Below are 17283 nucleotides of genomic sequence, written 5' to 3' on the forward strand. Positions count from 1 at the left end.
GAAATCGCCTGAAATCAGGTAAAAAGATCTTCCTGTGCTCCACTGGCAGCAGTTCCATCCATCCCTGCCCCTCATTGCTCAGAATAAGCCCCCAACCCTTTGGAGAGGCTTATCAGGGGTGCAGAGGGGAGTGAAATTTAAATTTTGCTTGTTTGTTTATGTCAGGGGTCAGCAAAACTTTTCAGCAGGAGGCCGGTCCACTGTCCCTCAGACCATGTGGTGGGCTGGACTATATTTTTTTGGGGGGGGTGAATGAATTCCTAAGCCCCACAAATAACCCAGAGATGCATTTTATATAAAAGGACACATTCTACTCATGTAAAAACACGCTGATTCCCAGACGGTCCGCGGACCGAGTTTAGAAGACAATTTGGCTGGATCCGGCCCCCAGGGCCTTTGTTTGTCCACCCATGGTTTATGTATATACCCCACTCAGAGTGGCTCACAACAAATAAAGGTAACTCAAATAAAACACAGAAAGCAAAAAAACATATAAAAGATAATAGTCAAGAAGTATTTAAACTATATTAGAATTAAAGCAATATAAAATATATAGATAGTTAAAAACAGCAGTCCTTTCCTTAAAAGCAATCACTTCCCAAAAGCCTGCCAGAATAAAACAGTTTTCACCTCCTGGAGGAAGGGTAATAAGGAGGGAGCCAGTCTAACGTATCTGCAGTTCCACAGTCTGGGGGCAACCACCGAGAAGGCCCTCTCCTGCAACCCTACTAAGCACCTCGGTGAGGATGAGAGAAGGGGGTGAGAGAAGGGGCTTCCCCAAAGATCTCAGAGCCTCGGCAGGTTCATATGGGAGATTACAGCACACCCTCCAACTTACTGATTCCCAAAACCAGGACATGTGGTTCTTATGATCCGTGTGAGATCATGGAGCCCCAAAGGCACTTTTTTTGGGGGGGGCAAGATCTCAGCATGAAATTGCATGAAATCACAGTGCCCCAAATGGCTGCCACAAAAATACAGGGTGTCCCTTCAGACAGCCTGGACCTAAGCCATATAAGGCTTTATAGTCGTCACTAGTATTTTGACTTGTGCCAAAAAACAGACCGGTAGTGAGTGGAGCTTTTTAACAAGTTTGCTCCCTGTAACCAACCCCAGTTAACAGTCTGGCTGCAGCTCTTTGAGGTTTCTGAAGTTTCTCGGCTGTTTTCAAAGACAGGTCCACATAGAATGCGCTACAGTACAGTAATCCAAACATGGACTGTTCAACCTGTCTCTTGCTTGAACTACCATAAGATCCAGCCCAGTCTTTTATTGGTGTAAATCACTTTGAATCATGTGGGGCAAAAAGGGGGCGGGATTCCAGTCATTGCTTCTACAATAAATCTTTAATGTAGCATGTATCTCAAAGTCCAAAAACTACTTCTTCAGGAGCCATAGACAATGGACAACATAAATGCACTGAAAAACAGCATAAATAACATTCATGCTGCAATACATTCACACGAGAACCCATATACAAGAGGTTCCAAATAATTCATGTTCAAGGTCAGAGTCCAGTATTGCTATGTATTATTTTTATAGCTGCTATTTAAAGTTTTACACAGTTCAGATACAAATATGTAAATAATTTTTGAAGCACAAATGTGGTTTTGGACCAGGAACTAAAAAGAAAAATTAAAAATTAAGTTTCACTTTAAAGTCAAAACACCAAACTATAACTAGCCAGGTCCAATATTTATTTTAAAATATTTCATTAAAAAAATATTTTTATGTCCATTATCCTCCTGACAAAAAATGATGATCTAGAATCTCCATATTTCTAATGCTAGATCTTTAAATACAACTTATCTGCTGTATGTTGCTATTATTTCCCCACCACAACATTTAATATAGATTTTTAGGTGTCATTATTGTAATGCTGCAATTATAAGTTTCAGCAGAAGGGCGACATAATTAGATGCAATTATGCAAATTTGCCATAAATTAAAAAAAAAATTAAAAACCACACACTCAGAAAACTCACACAACAAAAAAAGTTATTGAGAATTAGAGAGATAGTCAATCAAAAAGCTATCAGACAGAACAACACTGCAATTAAGGTGATATCACCCATGGCATATATTGGCATCAAAAGCTAGCACCAGTCTGTCACTTGGCTTTTAGATAGTGAAATATTCTTAACAGAATAAGAGAGTGGTACATTACATATTGTAGAACCTGGAAAAGATGGGCAGGTGGAAGAGATTGATTTCATCATTGTACCTGGACCAAATTCTCTACCACTGGTGCTTTAGGAACCTGCTGTTCTTTTGTTGCTTATTTTCAGATTTGGTAAGGACCGCTGTGCATAAACAGCAATGCAACATTTGATTTTCTTCATTAGCATCCATCCCCCTTTCCTCCCTGTTGCACAAGCACTTCTGCATATTGATAAAAGACAGTGCAAAAAGAAAAGAAAAAACTGTGCTCTTGTTATTGACTGTTTGTCCACTAATGCACTGGTTCACTCTGCATCTCATCAATACGCAAAATCGCCCATGCACATCCGTAAAAAAAAGAGGACAAAAGGGAGGAAATAAAAGCCCATATGCAAGTTCCAGATTGTATTTTAAATTGGAAAGAAAGTGGGAGGACAACACAGGTCTCAAGCAAAGCTTTGGAACAGTAACTCAACAGAAATGAGAAAATCTGATCGTCTCTGCTATTAACCAGCACCCTTGGGGAGACTTGTGTCAGATGGAAACAAATTATCCATTCAGCATATTCAAATTAAGTTTAAAAATGTTTGTCGCCTCCACCCACTCACCCCAACAGCTCAGTCTTAATTACCTTGATTCAGAGTCCACTATTTAAAGAACTGTACTTACAGTAAAAGGGCAATATGTAATAGATGATGAATGCCCCCCCGCCCCCCACAGCAAGTCAAGCAGTTGCTATCTCCCTCTCAGTGACAGTGACTCCACTGCTTAGCTCATTATCTAATATGTTTCAAATTGTTGTTCCTTGCCATATAAAGTGATACGCGTTTTAGGCCATCCTACAATGGTTTTCAAGTTTATGCAGTTCTCTACACTCTCAGTCTGCACTATGATGCTTTCATGCATCCAAGCATGGGTCAAAATTTGCAAAGAGACAAACAGCAAGCATCTTAGGCAGTGGCGTAGCATGGATTGCCAGCACCTGGGGCCACACGGACGGAGTACGCATGTGCATTCAACTGCCTAATGGTGTCCACATCACCCAGGGGATCACAGCTGCAGAGATAAGAAAAGAGTAGTAGTTCCGTCGTCTGGAGAGATCACTTCCTGGTTCACATAGAGAAGCTTTTTTCAACAGACGCACACAGCTGTATTGAGGCAGTACCAGGTGTTGAAATTTTGCGCCTGTAACAATTTTGCGACCAGGGCAACAGTCCCTGTGCCCCCCCTCCCCCGCTAAGCCACCGATCTTAGGCTTGCGGGCACAGACTTAAGACACTGCCTCCTCCCCATTCCCCTGCTCATCTCAAGCTATATATACACTGCACTTACTGTGCTCTTTGTTGATTTGACAATGCCATACCATTGTCAGGGAGTAAACAATGTGCGGTCTTTGCAGTGATTCACAAATATGAAAATACACACTCTCCAGTCGTAGCCTTGCATGATGCAAGTCAGACAATACATACGTATAAAACAATTAAGGAACAACATCGGTTTCCTAAAGCTGCTTAGGAATTACTGAATATGCCTTGATGTGATTTTCAAGTCCTTCATAGAGCAGCTAATGAAATTGTCAGAGTAGAACTCAGTCCCAATCAGTGCCTCTTTCCAATCTGATGTCAATCAGTTATTACCCTAATCAGTCTGAACACTCAAGGAAAGCTTGCATCCAGTATTTCAAGCATTAGATGGCTCAAATTAGAAAGCAGTCTCTTAATTTCTCAAGACTTCCTAGAATCTATTCTACATTAATTATTAGGCTGAGGAAAGATGGGGAGGGGGTGCCACTCAGCTGATATGCTTTATTTTGTGTGTGTGTTGTAGTTTCTTGCAAACCACCTTGGAAAGATCTGTATCCTGAAAGGCAGGTCATAAATGATATTAGATAAAACACTTACCCAATAAGTACTTTCATGGGGGCACTTTGAACAAGTATTTAGCAACATGCTCCCTGTAAGCCACTCAAGACTGCTTCCTTCCCTTGGACTGAATTGCCTCCAGGATGCCATCAGCCAGCCGGAATGAAGGAAGTACTACCCCAGCTATGTTTATGTGGCATCATCACAAAGGCAATTCCAATCAGATTTGGTGTCAGGAGATTTCACCATGCCGACTACATGATTTGCTGGGATCAGGTTGCTAGGAGGAAGCTGCAAGTTTATTTTAAAATGGGGATATCTTGGGGAAGTCGGTTTTTGCAAATTACAGCACTAGGTGACCTGATCTGGACTTCCCCAGCACATCAGAACTTTGAGTTATTTACCAGCCTTCAAGCTTACCAAATGCACCAACATGTTTTCCAGCTCAATAAAAAGTATTGAAATATGTTTTGAAATGCCTTGTTCTGAGAGAAAATGCAAGTTGAAAAATATATATTTAAAGTGTTTGTGGTTTGTTTTTAAGCCACGTATGAAGGCAGAAATGGGAACACAGGCTACACGTGTCCCCAAACTGTTCAAGAACAGCCCTGATCAATATAATGCATTGCTTCCTAGTCCTTCTCCGATTGAAATCCCACTGGCACATTTCTTCTATGCTTCAAAAGGAGTAAGAGATATCTCGTTTGTGAACCTCTCCTACCCCTGCCAGCCAGTCTTTGGTCCTGGACTACATAAGCATCTGCTGCCTTTGGGAATGCCTCCTTTTAGCAGGCCAACAGCTAGGCTCCTTTGGGAACATGTTAAGCATATATCTTTAAAGCATTCCTTTAATGTTTTTGAGGAGGGTTGTTTTGGGTTTTTTTAAAGGCTCTCTTGGCTATTCTTTAGAAGTTATCATTGTCACTAAGCAGGGACAAAGTGAAACACCCAAGCTGTCATCACTAAAGGAAAATAACTTAGAAAGAGAAAGGTTTCAGGTACATTCCATGCAAAACCCTGAACATATTATCAAGTTTTGAGTGTGCTTCCTTTAAATAAAACTTTTGAATGTTTTAAATTACTGTTGTAATTTTTTTTCTTGATTTTCTTGTTTTATCTTTTCGTAAATCACTTTGAAACCTTTTTTTTAAACAATCAAGCCATGTATAAATTTTATAAAATAAATAAATCTGGCAAATAGGGCACGTCCCTTCAAATTGCAACAGTTTCCTCAGAGGGAGCAGAGTTGACAATGCTAGACTGAAAGCAGGACTACTTAAACCCTGGCTAACTCTTTTTTTACATGTTATTCATGACATTGGTGTGTTGCTTTTAGCAGCTTAGCCCTTCCTTTCCGAAAGGGCTTGGCAGAAATAAAACAATATAAAAGAAATAAGGAAGAAAGCTTTGTAGAATTGTATAGTTGGAAGGAACCGTGAGGATCATCTATTCCAACCCCCTGCAATACAGGAATCTTTCACCCAATGTGGGGCTCAGACCTATGGCCCTGAGATTAAGAGTATCATACTCTTCAAATAGTTGCTGGAGCAATGTCCTAGCTGGCTCCCCTTTGGTGCCCTCTATCTAGCCTGATACTAGCCAGCTCTGCTGGGAGCTGTCCTTGGTCCTGTTTTCCTGCCTGGGCTTTGTGCCACCAGTACACCAGTGAAGGAGCGTCTCCACCCCCATCGTTCAGCCCGGACACTGAGATCCAGCGCCGAGGGCCTTCTGGCGGTTCCCTCATTGCGAGAAGTGAGGGTACAGGGAACCAGGCAGAGGGCCTTCTTGGTAGTCACGCCCGCCCTGTGGAACGCCCTCCCATCAGATGTCAAAGAGATAAACAACTACCTGACATTCAGAAGACATCTTAAGGCAACCCTGTTCAGGGAAGTTTTTAATATGTAACGCTGTACTGTTTTTAACACTTGATTGGGAGCCGCCCAGAGTGGCTGGGGAAACTCAGCCAGATGGGCAGGGTATATATAATAAATTATTATTATTATTATTATTATTATTATTATTATTATTATTATTATTATTACACCCTTGCTGGTCCCGGCCAACCAAAGTTGGTTGACAGGCTTTATGCAGCTTTGTGAGTCAAATATGCATGAAGCCAGATGTTCAGTCTTGACCTGTTGGTCTCAATGGGAGTCACTGGTGCTCAACACCCTCCCATAGAAAGCACGCAGCCCCTGCACGCAGCTGCATGCATCTAGATTGATAGTCCTAACGGGCACTGCCGTTGGAAGTAATGAAGAGCGCAGCTACTACCACAATGATAATGATGATTTATTGGATTTCTTACCCACCCCCCTTCAAAATAAGGTCCCAGAGGTACAACAATATTAAACTACAACATCACAATCAATTTGTATTTGGAGCCTGAAGAGTAAGGCGGATCCAAAAGAATAAATCTCAGGTGTCAAAGGCCAAAGCAAAAAGAGCTGCGTAGTCTGCAAGTGGCAAAAGTCAGTGACTTCTGTGGAGAGGGAATGTCACAGCTTAGGGGCTGCCCCAGAGGGTGCCTCTCCTGAGCCACCCCTTTCCCCCTCCTTGGACTTTTGAGGGCAGTGGGAAAACCAAGGGGGCCCCCCTCTGCCAATCTTAACACCCCAGAGGACCTGTAGCTTAAATTTAAGCAAACAAAACTGTATCTTACTGAACAATTATATGGGAGAGCATTTAACCTATTCCCCAAGAGAGGTGAGTCACGGCCCAGAGGGGTTTCGGTGGGGAGGGGCTGTGAAAGGAAATAAAATACGCTGTTGATGAATTCCGAGCAGAATGTGGGCGGTTTCTTGGCAGACAATGAAATCAAATATGGGCTTGGGGGAAACAGTTTCTACAGAGCACAGAAGCAGCTCATCAGATATTCACAGCCTGGATATCCACAGGGCACGGCTTAACATGAAAGAGAAACCAAGCCCATGCCAAAGTTATGTTTGTGCTGAAGCAACGCAGGAGAGAGAACAAGGATACCGGCATCTTCTACCAGGGGTGGCAGAGTTTGAAATTCAAGCTTCATGATCCTCTGTGGGGAAAGCTGGTGTGGAAGTCACTCTAGTACTGGCCTCCTGCTTGTTTTACAAATAGTCACAGGAGGAGGAGAGGCCAAACAAGCCTCTTCCATCTCGGAGCAAATTCCCTCTGGATTCCTATCATGGCCCAGATGACGGGCCATTTCTTCCCCTCTGGGGATGGAGAGCAGGCAGTAGAGGCGAAGCAAGAGACCCCCTTAAGGTGGGCTGCTCACCAGAGCTCAACCAGGGATACTCCTGTTCAGGCTCTGGTGACATCCCTAATGCAAATGCATGCATTTCAGGAAGAACACATGCCTTTTTCAGGCTACTTAAAGAAATATAGTAGTATGACGAACTCAGGAGCAGGAGGGGAGAAATAACAACTCCACAAATACTACAGGTGCAGGGCTATAACAGTTGACAACTCATTCTAAACCATTACTGGAAAACAATTATGCTTATTCAGCATGTTTGTTTGTTTTTTCCAGACCATCGGAAATGATCTCAGGGCAGTGCACAAAAGAACATTAAAAACCACATATGAAACCGAAAAAAATTAAACCAGGTCAAGCATTAAAACACTTCAGCAGCGGTTTAAAATAAAACAAATCCTGCTCCAGCCGTAAGAACAAATGCCTTCTTGTGTTTAAGACAGCAGGAGAAAGGCACTGCTAAGTATAGCAAAAAAAACCCAGTCAATATACTTGTTCATTCGTAACTTTATTCTGAAGGTTTATTGACCCACTTTACTGATAGATCATAGACTGCAATCATCTGCATTAGAACTGGGGTGATTCTAGTGTGTCCCTATTTTTAATTTTAACAAGATGTTAAGCAGGTTTTGCAACAGCTTCATCAGTCCATAATACTATACACTCAACACGATACACCAAGAATAGAAGATCATCACAGGCACAGCTGTTACTTAACATCCGGAGTACAGGTCTTCTGATCTACTGTACTACTTTCGCTGTGGGATGGTGAGGAGGTGCTCATCTGCAACTACTACTTACGTATAACCCCTGTCTCTACGTATGGCCATGTGAAGAACCCTTTCTTGCAACCGTTCCCACTTACAGGACTTTGTGCTTCCAGTAGATAACTAACTGTAGAACAATTTGCTTGTTTCAACTGTGCTATGACACTATTCTATATACATTATTGGCAGAGTTGTGCCACTAGTTGACTGTATGTCTAGAAGTATCTCCAGGCTTTGATATGCATATTGCACTTTAATTTGCTAGACGAAGTAAAATTGTTCTTTATATTTGCAAGCCGGTTTGGTGTTTTGGTTTCGTTGTATTACAATAGAAATGTGGACCAAAAATTTTTTTCCTCCATCCCTCATGCCAAGTAACATTTGGAGGAAAGAAACAGGCAGAATGGGCATGTGATGGCTCTTGTGTTTTATGAGAAAGCGCTTTGCTCCTGACTCAATGAGTGGTTTCACAGATGCTAGTTCAATCTGCAATAAAATCCCATTTTATGTCACCCTACAGGACAGCCTATTTAAATGATAGGGATACTCCTAAATAGGATTTTTGATGCCCTGATAAACAGAAACTTTTTAGAAACACACACACAAAATAATCTTGCCAAGTATCATAAATACAGGTTCAATAATTTGACCACTCAGGCAACAGTCCTCCTGAGCAGACATAGCACTTACGCAACCCTGAATTTTATAAGCTGCAAACGAAAAAGACTGTGGAGAGGAACGGAGTACAATTCTTCAATAAAACAGGTCTACATGGCACCAAATTGAAAAATAAAGAGAGGAAAAATGTGAGATGATAGAGTGAAGAACTCTGAAGTAATAGAGGTACAGGCATCTCTCACAACCTCTTCTCTTTCCACTAAGAATAAGGAGATGTGCTTAAACAGGGTGTGGGGAAAGTGGGCAGAGAAAAGTTTCCCTCCATCTCTCTTACTACTAGAACTTGGGAACACCCAATGAAGCTAAATGTTAGAAGATTCACGTAGAGATTACACAGGGGATTTGTTCCCACAGGAGGCACTGATGGCCACCACCCTTGATAGCTTTATAAGAGGATTGGGCTAATTTGTGGAGGATAAGGCTATCAAGAGCTACTAACTACATAATGGTTCTGTTCTGCCTTCACTGTCCCCAATTGTTGGGAACTGCAGGCACAGTGTGCTATTGAACTTCTTCTTGGGGACTTCTCACAGGCATCTGGTTGGCCACTGTGAGAACAGGTTTCTGGATTAGATGGGCCTCTTGTCTGATCCAGCAGGGCTTTTCTTGGGTTTTTATGTTCTTCTGAAGTGGTGCAAAGTGGGGGAAGCGTTCCCCCAATCACGGCAAACACAAACTTCCCTTGTATCTTTCTTCAGAACCATGAGATCTGAGAATGAGACCTGTCACCCAACTAAAGTCATCCTAGTCAATTAAATGTATGATTTTAAATGATTACATTTGCATAGATCTGAATATGAACAAACACAATAGTAAGATAAAAGCATGCTCCCGTAGTCTTTAGAAGATTATGAAGCCATTGTTGTTTTAAAAATTAAATAGACTACAGTGTTGCAATGTTCAGCTGCCAGTCTGCAACCAGCATTTCACAACAGAGAAGTTTTCAAATACAGAGTCGTGCTGTTGGTGCCTAGCAACCACAGGGCTATGTGATGAGAAAGGATGTGTGCAGCATGGAGCATCAGAGAAGAGGCATCCTCTTCCATGTGATGGAGGAAGGATGAGGAGAGAAAGGTAAATATTCCATTGCTTCCTCCATCCATCTGCATAAACTTCCAACATGATTTCATTTGACACTGACAAGATCAAATTGCGCTGTAAGACAATTATGGTATATATTTTTTGGCCCAGTCCAAATTGTTGGAGAATTCTGTCTCTCCACAGACTACACTGTGAATCCCCTCCCATTTTGCCCACCCACAAATAGGACGGATCACTTTTGGGAGAGCATTTTCACAGAGTCCCATGTGGTAGAAATGCACACTGTCCTCACTGGAAGTTTTGCGGAACATTGTGGGAGGCAGCATGGCATTAGTATTCCAAACAGACACTTCCTGACACACTATATCGATCAGAAAATGCTTGTGCCCCTTTTCCTGCTTTTAATGAATTTAATTCTCTTTCCTTCAATTTAAGTACCATGGCACCTTTTTATTACATAAAAGCAATCTTTTTGCAGGCTTAACTTTGTATGGTGGCACCATTAACAGAGCATCATTTCAAAGAGAATTTGTGCTCATTTAGAGGGCTGATGCTCTGTGTCCCCATCAGACAGCCATGGCAATTTCTTCTTGTTTTCAAACCCTCCGGAGCATAAAGAGAGAGTAGTTGACTTAACCAAACATTCCCTCTAATAGGAAACATGCTTTAGAAGCCTAGGCTCTTATAGCTTACAGAGTCTATTAAAAATCTTCCATAAGAACTAGGGTCTCTTAACACAGCAGGTGCAAAAAACTATTATTCCAACTGAATAGCTTTAAGCAGGTGGAACTATTTCAGCTTTTCTTCACGGTCGCTAATCGCATCACAAAACACACACACACACACCCCACTTTTGCAGCAAAACTTTATAATTCTTCTATAATTCAGATTTTTCCTCTTGGGTTCAGAGGGGAAGCACATATCTTCACGGGAAACTATTAGAAGAATTAACAGAGATTAAAAATATTACTTCATTTCAGTCCGCCTCATAACTGTTTGTGTAAAGGTAAAGGTGATCATTATTATTTTTGAGAAAAACAAAAGGCTTCAAAGGATTAAAAAAATGGTCAATCACTGGGCCTCACTGTATAAGAGAGTCATTGATGAAGGATTCCTAGCTCTGTGATTCTACTTGAAAATCCCAGGTTCCATCCCAAATATCTCCGATAAAAGGATTACATGTAACAGGGCTGTTTCTATGCCGCCACCAACTGAAAAAGTGAGTATGGCATCAATGGGAAACCTATGGCCCTCCAAGTTTTGTTGGATGACAACTCCCACCCCCTGTTCCTGCAAGGGTGGGCTGGCTGTACCAATGATCAGATTTGAGATGAGACAACTCCATACCCTCCAACATTTCTCCAATGAAAATAGGGACATCCTAAGGAAAAGCAGGGCATTCTGGGATCAAATTAGAAACTGGGATGGCTTCTGTAAATCTGGGACTGTCCCTGGAAAATGAGGGCATTTGGAGGGTCTGCAACTCCTTATACAGTGGTACCTCGGGTTACATATGCTTCAGGTTACAGACTCCGCTAACCCAGAAATATTACCTCAGGTTAAGAACTTTGCTTCAGGATGAGAACAGAAATCGTGCAGCAGCGGCGCAGTAGCAGCAGGAGGCCCCATTAGCTAAAGTGGTGCTTCAGGTTAAGAACAGTTTCAGGTTAAGAACAGACCTCCAGAACGAATCAAGTTCTTAACCCGACGTACTACTGTATCTGAGAGCCATTTCTAATTCCCCAGAAGAGAATGTTTGTGTAGAAAATACACTTGACTTGCAGATTGCCACATTCAATACCTGATTCGCAACTAATAGATGGTTTCGTTTTCCAGAAGCGTTATCGCTTTCAGTGTTCTGTACATCACGGTTTTAATTAGAAAACAGATCTGTTCACAAAGGTTAAACGTTTTTACCATGCATTAACCCCACAAGTGTTTTTCGAATCCTCAAGCTTCTGCTGATGATCACAGCACAGCCGCAGAAAGAGCTGTTCAAATGGCACGCAATGATACAGAACTGTGTAATTAGAAGATCGCTGTGGTACATGTCAAAACACATCAACCAAAACACAGGAACAAGTGCTATACAAGGAGTCAAGGACCATAATTTGGAGAATACAGCCTAAATACTCAGCGCAGTCAGCTCCATACTTTCCCAAATTCAGGTCCATTTTAGCTTTATAGAGTTAACCCTGCCCTGGCAGTTAGCAGGACTCAGTGGGACACAAGGAAGGCAGCCCTAAGTTACCGTATTTTTCGCTCTATAAGACGCACCAGACCACAAGACGCACCTAGTTTTTGGAGGAGGAAAACAAGAAAAAAAATATTCTGAATCTCAGAAGCCAGAACAGCAAGAGGGATCGCTGCGCATTGAAAGCAGCAATCCCTCTTGCTGTTCTGGCTTCTGGGATAGCTGCGCAGCCTGCATTCGCTCCATAAGACGCACACACATTTCCCCTTACTTTTTAGGAGGGAAAAAGTGAGTCTTATAGAGCAAAAAATACGGTACATTTCTTGGTCATGTGGAAGTAAGAAAATACCAGAAATCAGAGAGAGAGAGAGAGAGAGAGAGAGAGAGAGAGAGAGAGAGAGAGAGAGAGAGAGAGAGATCTTACTTTGAATCACAGACTTGGAAGGCACCACAAGTGTCATTTAGTACAATGTTATGCAACAGAAGAATCTCAACAAGTGGTTCCCCCATCCAATTTGGAATCATACCAGACCCTGTTACAGGTGAAACCCTTTTCCCACATCAGAGCTCGTCTGTTACTCGGGAGGAGATTGGAAGTCCCCAGACATGCTCCGCATATACTGTATATTGCGAAATTTCCACTGCAGAGATGACAAGTAATGGCACTCTCCCAGTGGTATTCTGTTCCCTCCGCCCACAAAGAGGAGTTCTATATTTAGACCTATTCCCAGCTTACAGTTTGAATTCAAACAGGCCCAATCTAAAACTGTTTCACATTGCAGCTAGTTGATGTAAGCACACAGGTAGTCTCCCACTAAAATAGTGTTCTCTCTCTCTCTGGTCTTGATGGTAAACAATCAAACTAAAACTAGTGAGCCAGTGTTTCTCAACCATTTTAAAACTCATGCCCACCCCTTTAGATAATATAAAAATTCTATGCTGATGTGCAGATCATGTTCAGAAGCTGCATATGAGCTTCTCACCAGCCAAAGTTCAATTATTTATTATTTTTTTAAATTAAATTTATATACCACCCTTCACCCAAGATCGCAGGATGTTTTACAACTTAAAACACAAAATAAAACCACAAAATACATAAGAACAAAAAATAGCAAACGTAACACTTTATATTTTTATGATTGAATACTGCAATTTTTTACTTACATTATACATGTTTTTTTGGAAACACACACCCAGCACGCCACCCCACCCCAACACACGGTTGATAATTACTGCAATAATCAGTTTCAGTCTGTTACAGGAGAAACCCAGGCACTGAAATTGGAGGAAAAAAGGAATTCAGTGCATCAAATGCATATTTCTCACTACATTTCTAGTGTACAGTTTCTTATCTGCCTAAGGACTTTTACTAACAGCGAAATTCAGTGCATTAATTCTACTCAGAAGTAAGCTCCATTTAGTTCAATGGGACTGATTCCCAGGTAAGCGTTATAGGATTTCTGCTTTTGTCATCTGGTAACTGCTTTGGGAGGGTAGAGGTAGAGGAATGTCCCACTGGTTTGTTTTGTTCCCCTATTTATTTATTTGTTTTTATTGTTCATTCTGTATAAAGTTTACTTTATTCCAACCCTTCTCCAAACAGGACAGGATAAAACACCCAAGCAAATAGAGTTCTGGCTTACCTAGGCTGCCACAACCCAGCATAACTTTGAAGAGCAAGAGACTGTTTCAGTGTTATCAAATTTGAAACAGAAACCTGCACACACACACACACACACACTTGCCATGCACGAACACAGCACAGTGGCACCATGACTGCACCAAACTCATTATGTGCTTCACTGCAGCGGACTCAAACAGAGCAAATAACTTGCAGTTAATTGGCTATCCTGATATTTTTTTTCCCCTTCCCTGATCGTGAATGTGTTCCAAGTCTCAGTTTTATTAGCAATCTGAAGGCACTAAATGATTTCTGTAATTAAGACTTAGTCCATCTCTCATTTCCAAGACACTGCTTGCAACTGACATTCTAAATCATGTGCAGGATACAGATGATTGGAAAAATCGGGGACAAGGTTTATTTCTCTGTTACCTACAGGAAGTCTAATCCTGCCAGAACAAAGCATGGTTGTGGTAATAGGGCAAGGTGCCATTTTTTAAAGCTATTGTCACAAAGTACCCTGAACCAAGAGAGATCGGGGGGTGGGGTGGGTGGATTCTGCACCATGGAAAGCTGGATTATGTAACTGTCATGTCTTGGCTCATTTTCTTAAGCCTCACAGAGTCCACGTGCAAAGGAAAGTTGGCTTGTGCCCCACAACTCAAGTATTACTGAAATTGTTCACTTCCAGAAACAGAGCAGCAGCTCGGAGTTAACGGGCAATTTTTGCTGACTCATCTGAGCTCTGCTACCCTCAGTCATGTCATGCTTAGTGTTTTATATGGCAATACGCCATTAATCTGGATTCACATAAACAACCTATCCAATTTGACTACATGGCATCACAGCGGGCAACTGAGGATAAGGAAAATGTGCCTCTGCTAAGCTAAACTCTCCCCACCCCCACCCAACAGCTCCGATGAGTGCCAAAAAGTTACTGCATCACATTATTAGCTCAGCTCTAATGGACACAACGGTATGGATTTTCATAACATTACTACCTAACAGGAAAAGGACAGCCACGTAATTCTGCACAGATCTGGAAGTGATCAAGTAAGGTTATGAAAAAGTATACGAATGCAAAAAGTTACTGTATTTCAATTCTGCTGTACAAGCTGCATGACTCACTTATTCTGTTGCTACCCCATTGAGTTAATAGCCCTCCTGGTACTTAAATTCACACAACCTGTGATCAGGCATCAAGCGTTCTCTCTGGCAGCATGCATCACCCTCCGGTTTACTGGAATGACCCTCTGATCCCACTGGAAAATGCTTTCTTTCTTCCAATTCTATTCAGTCAATGGAGACTTAAAAGTCAGGCCCTTGTAAATAGAAAGCTTCTAATAAAAGGGAATGTGAAACATTCCAGTTGCAGCTTTCAATTGCAGAAGCATCTTTGTTCACTGCAAAAACAAACAAACCCAAATTAAAAGAAGATTATTTTACCAAATTTCATATTAAATGTTTTGGGGTTTTTAAAAATAGTCTTGAAGAACCTGCTTTTGGGTTCCAATTTGTACACATCAACAAGAAGCACTGAGCAAGCCAGGAATGGGACACCTGTAGCCTTTCAGGTGAAAGTCAACAGCTTCCATTATCTCTGTCCATTGACCACACCGGCTGCGGCTGATAGGATTTGACAACCAACATCTGGAGGGCCACAGATTCCTCGTTTAAGTCTTGGGACCTTGCCCAGCCTTGCCAGTGATAAAGGATAGGTTGGGAAGAGAGAGAAACAAAACAAAAAAAGCATGCCTGCCTCCTCTAGAGCCCTTTCTCCACTCCTACAAGATATTAGGAAGCCATAAACATGGCTGACTTTTAATGAAATTTTAATGAAACATTACTCTCTTTTAATGAAATCTGAAAGGCATAAATGAGACAAAGATGCTAAAATTACAGAATCCCAGCATCTGTGCTTGTTCTGTTGACTTGCTGAAAGAAGTCAGGGTACTTTGAAATACAGATTTTTGGGAGGATTTTGTTTGGCATCCCAACACTCCTGCTCACTACCCACATTATGAGAAAAGTAGCTTCGCCGTACACCACAGATTCCCTCAACTAGCTTCTCACCCTGCTTCCATTGCCTTCAAACTTTTGACGTTATTTTATCCCCTCCCTGTGTTTCAACTTGGAATGCTGTCTACAGCATAGGAATATTTCGTATAAACGCATCTGCCAGTCTCTTTTAAGCTGCCCAGAGGAGCAGTTTGGTCAAAAGGTGACATACAAATTTAACAATAACCACCACTGCTTTTCTTCTCTTGCAACAGTGGCATGCTCTGGTTGAGCTTGAGAGTCAAAATGTATATGCTCTTGGAGCACCAGTATGCTGCAGTGGATAGAGTGTTGGACTTGGGCCAGGGAGAGCCAGGGTGAGCTCTTCACACAGCCATGAAGCTCACGGGACTCTCAGCCAAACCTTACATAGCTTCTCATTGCAGAGGCTGGGAAGGAGGTTGTACAAACTTGAATTCTGACAAAGCAGAAAACTTACCTCCTTATCTTTCATCAGCCTCCATTGAGCCAAGGAGATAAGTAACTATACAACCTTTATAAGACACCCGAAGACGTTTTTAACCATAGAGTTCAGAGGGACACCAAGGGTCATCTAGTCCAACCCCCAGAAATGCAGGAACCTCAGCTAAAGCATCCATGACATATGGCCATCCAACCTCCATTTAAAAACCTCCAAGGAAGGAGAGTCCACCACCTCTCATGGGAACTGCTGAACAGCTCTTACGTCAGAAAGTTTTTCTGAATGTTCGGTCGGAATCTCCTTTCTTGCAACTTGAAGCCATTGGTTCAAGTCCTTCCCTCCAGAGCAGGAGAAAACAAGCTTGTTCCCTCCTCCATGTGACAGCCCTTAAGATATTTGAAGATGGCTATCATATCTCCTCTCAGTCTCCTCTTTTCCAGACTAAACAGACTCAGTTCCTTCAAGCGCTCCTCATAAGGCTTAGTTTCCAGACCCTTGATCTTATTGGTTGCCCTCCTCTGCACACATTCCAGGTTTCCAAAATCCATTAAATTGTGGTGCCCAGAATTGGACACAATATTCCAATGTGGTCTGACTAAGGCAGAATAGTGTGGTACCATGTGGCTGGCACAAATTAAACAGGGTAAGCCTGTTCTACTATGGCAATACAATGATGGCAAAAGCTTCACCTGTTGACATTCTGTCTGCAGACATCTTATTACTTGTGTGTGGTCCCTGATTTACTTTTGGATCCTATATCTCACCCTAACAGCTTGTAATATCATGAAAGCAGGGGGAAATTGCAGAGGATAAACCTTTTAGGAACGATCCAAGTTCATCTGGATGAGCTTGAACTGAACTGGTTCCTCTTTGGACAGGATGAACTTCAGCTAAAACTATTTCCTTTTTAAAATGAGCTTTCCAAGCATGGAGGCTCCTAAAATCCTTAGTTATCACTTTGTGTGTTCTTTGCCTAAACCAAAGGCCTCAGCTACACTGGACCGTAAGAGAGGATTTTCCACAGCAACTATGGAAGAGCAAGAACTTTGTTTATATCAGCCTATCTATTATGATGCCACCAGATTCTTATCCGGCATTCATTCAAGCGTTACTCCCTTGAATACCTGGAGAAAGAGAGAAAGGGCACCCATGCTCGGATGTGCTTTATTTAGGTTGAATAAGTAGAATGCAGTCCAGAGCTTCACCCTCTGAATGTCAATAGTACTGAGTACCAGCTCTGAATTTCA

General features: G+C 41.9%; 1 protein-coding gene across 6 annotated transcripts in view; it reads right to left on the bottom strand.

The window, feature by feature from the left end:
• The window catches only part of GRID1 (glutamate ionotropic receptor delta type subunit 1), a 702351-nt gene that overhangs the window by 641209 nt on the left and 43859 nt on the right, over positions 1-17283 (bottom strand). The window lies entirely within an intron of this gene.

Source organism: Podarcis filfolensis, assembly GCF_964270895.1.
Source record: "Podarcis filfolensis genome assembly, chromosome: 5".
Lineage (NCBI taxonomy): Eukaryota > Metazoa > Chordata > Lepidosauria > Squamata > Lacertidae > Podarcis > Podarcis filfolensis.